This window comes from Mandrillus leucophaeus, unplaced genomic scaffold (genome assembly GCF_000951045.1).
Source record: "Mandrillus leucophaeus isolate KB7577 unplaced genomic scaffold, Mleu.le_1.0 Scaffold1181, whole genome shotgun sequence".
NCBI classification, from domain to species: Eukaryota; Metazoa; Chordata; class Mammalia; order Primates; family Cercopithecidae; genus Mandrillus; species Mandrillus leucophaeus.
In genome coordinates this window covers 153,494-156,723 of record NW_012100110.1, presented here as the reverse complement: position 1 = coordinate 156,723, position 3,230 = coordinate 153,494, and the positions used below count along the sequence as shown (strand labels likewise).

Genomic DNA, 3,230 nt, shown 5'->3' with positions numbered 1-3,230 from the left:
GCTTGGGGCCAGGGCAGGTAGACTTACCTGGAAGAGCACCAGCCTGGCTATCAGCATATCCACTTTCTTCCCATTTCCTTTTGCAGCCTCCTTCCTTGGTTCACAATGACAGTCCAACTTCTGCCAGTCCTGACTGTCATTCAAGCCTTTTTGCTATTTAAGAATTTTGAGGAAGAAAACCGTCATGTACTCAAAATCCTGGTAATCAGAAGTGTCTGGAGATTTCGAGCTGTTAACATAGAGAGGTGGCAAAAGTATTTTCTAGGACATCCTTATGGGCCTGAATGGCAGCGGGAGTCGACATAGCTGGTGCCTGGGCAGGTTTCCAAAGCACAGGCGAGGTGGAGAGTAGGTGAGGGCTGCAACAAAGGCCCCGACATCTGAAGAGCACTGCACAGTTTGTCAGCGGCTTTCAGCTCCACATTCCCACTTAGTCCTCACAGCAACCCCATGCAGTGACTGCTGTCACTCCTTTTCATGGCTGAGGAGACTGTTGGGAGAGGAAAAATGAATTGCCCACTGGCAGGCAGGTAAGAGGCAGAGCTGAAACTCTCACGTAGTTCTTCCAATTCCAGGCCCAGCATCTCAGGATTGTACCCAAGTGGCTCTCGCACCAGTATCAGGGCCAATGGCAGGGTCAGCAGAAAATAGCAGAGGGGCTTGAAAACAGATGGGAACATCTGGAAAAGGTAAGGAAGTTGTCTTAGTCACTATAACAAATATCCTAGGCTCGGTAGATGAAATCACAGAAATTTAGTTCTCATGGTTCTGGAAGCTGGGAAGTACATGTTGAGTGTGCCAGCATGGTTGGATTCTGGGGAGGGCCCTCGCTTGACATCTCCTTGCTGTGTCTTTACATGGCAGAGAGCAGAGAGAGGAAGAACACTCTTCTGTCTGTCTTTATACGGGCACTAATCCCACCCTGAAGGTCCTGTCCTCATCACCTCATTACTTCCCAAAGTCTCCATCTCCAAAAACTATTACACTGGGGATTAGGGTTTCAACATAAATTTGGGAGGAATGCAAAAATTCACTACATAGCAGAAGTATAGAGCACTGGAGGCCCAGTTCATTTAGTGTAATGAATGTCACTATGCTAGGCACTGGGGATATGGCCTGAACAAGGTCATCCAGACCCTTCCCTAAGAAGTTAGACTCCAGTGGGAAGACCAGTGGATAAACAGGCAATTCCAACACAGAGGAACAAGCATTCTGGTGATGGAGGGACATGCAGGCTCTGTTGGTGGGTAGGGGAGGGCACCACACCCAGATGCAGTACTGCACCTCTTGATTCATTTTCCAAATATACAGAAATGACTTGGGGTTTGCAGAAGGAGTGAAAAAAAAAAACTGAAAGGTAGTTGCTGTGGGAGGAGAGATCCAAGAAGGCTTCCCAGAATAGGTGGGCAGTCTTCTGGAACTGGGGCCCTGAAGGGTGGGTAGAATCCTGATGTGCAGAGACTTGGAAGAGAAGTATTGTAGCCCAAAGAAACAGCATGGTCCCTGCAGAGGCATGAAAGGGAAGATTCCTGGGGGTAATCACCCACCTTCAGAGCCTGTGTAGGCACCACATAGGGTAGGGTAGCAGGAGACACAGCTGGAAAAGCAGATGGGGGTCAAGTCCGGCCTTTCAAGGTTTGGACTTTATCTTACAGGCGGTGGGGTGCTGTCGGGAGCATTTTGAGTGGGGCAGTGACACTGCTGGCTCTGCATTTTGGAAAGGTGGTTTTCAGGGCAGTTTGGATGATGCTGGGGAGTGGCTGACAGGTTGAAGATCAGTCCTGAGGAGCAGGTCGGTGAAACATGATAGGGGCATTAGCATTCAATCCAGGGGTGTGAGCAGCGAGGTGGTCACCCAGGCTGGCTTGAGGAGCAGCATAAGCACACAAGCCCCAATCATATCTGAGGAGAAGTGCAGATCCACCTGGAGGAGCTAGGTTTGCCTTACATCCAGGAGGCAAGCTCAAGGCTAATGATGAGCCAGAGGGCAGGGGCAGAGCAGATGAAGGGACTCTATGAGAGTGCAGGGCCAGGGTGGGATGCCAGGGGTGGGGGTGGGGGGTTGGGGTGTGAGGGCTATTGCTGGAAAGGGCCACAGGGCCCACATTGAATGTGAGTGTGCATGAGTGCGTGTATGTGTGTTGGGCTGTATGTGTGGACAGCGAAGGATCCATGGACATGTCCCGGGCTGGGAGGAGAGGGCACTGGGTTACAGGGTGACGGACCAGGAAATAATGAGGGCCCCCAAAGGCCTGGAGGGGAGACACACCGGCAGGAGCAGGTCTTAACACCCACATGGGCACTCAACCCTTTGCCATCTCTGTAGCTGTAGAAAGCAGAGCAGTGAGCTTCCCAGAACAGTTTTGTTCCCTTGGTCGTGCATCATACTGGAAGGCAGTGCCTGCAGCATCTCCCAGCTGTCCAGCTCAGGAGTCCAGCCACCTTACCCCATGCACCTACTTAGCACGTGATACCAGACACAGACATGAAAACCCAGTCTTTAAAAAAAAAAAAAAAAAACTTGAATCAAACTCCTTTCTGGCACTTTCCACTGATTTTCTAGACATTTGTCCTCTGTACTCAGGGCTGAGGAAACCGGCTTGCCTGCAGGCTGGTCGTTCCAGGGGGTTCCTTTGAAAACTTCCTGCAGTGTCCAGGAGCGAGCAGCCTGCTGCACACAGGACGCAATGCCTGCTGAAATCCCACTTGAAAGTGAGCGGCATCGCTGAGACAAGCCTAGATCCTTTTCAGCACAGCGATTCCTTCCTTCCTCCCTTCCTCCCACAGCTCGGCTAGAGTTTTCTGCCCAGAGGAACTCTGTGAGAGCGTTTCAGAGTCATTCGGGCCGCTTGCCCCCAACAGGGCGACGCTGGCTGGCTGACCCCCCTCCTGCTGGGGGGTACTGTACCCACGGCCCGGGGCTTCTCTATTCCTCTCCTCCCCTCCCGCTGCTGACGCACGCTTCCTATAATAAGCCTCTGTTACTTGGAGCAGGGGCGGCTCCGTAGTAAGCCGAAACCGCTACTATATTTACACCCTTTCCACATTTAGACAAAGGCTATTTTTAACAGAAGGTCTATTTGTGGGGGTTGCCCACGTCACACTGTTCACATGCATCTCACCATCCTCAGTCTGTTCTTCTGATTTCACACTTGTACCGGGCCTCTCTCCTTCTCTCTCTCTCCTTCTCTCCATCATTTTTCTTTCGTTTCTTTCTTCCTTTCTCCAAT

At 51.4% G+C, this 3,230-nt stretch overlaps 1 long non-coding RNA gene across 1 annotated transcript; it reads left to right on the top strand.

Annotated features, from left to right (window-relative positions):
- Nucleotides 1-491: 491 nt before the first annotated feature.
- LOC105528445 lies at nucleotides 492-2,641 on the top strand. Its single transcript, XR_001004356.1, has 3 exons — nucleotides 492-689; nucleotides 1,656-1,792; nucleotides 2,585-2,641. It is a non-coding gene; the product is annotated as an uncharacterized LOC105528445 (long non-coding RNA).
- The last annotated feature ends 589 nt before the right edge of the window (nucleotides 2,642-3,230 follow it).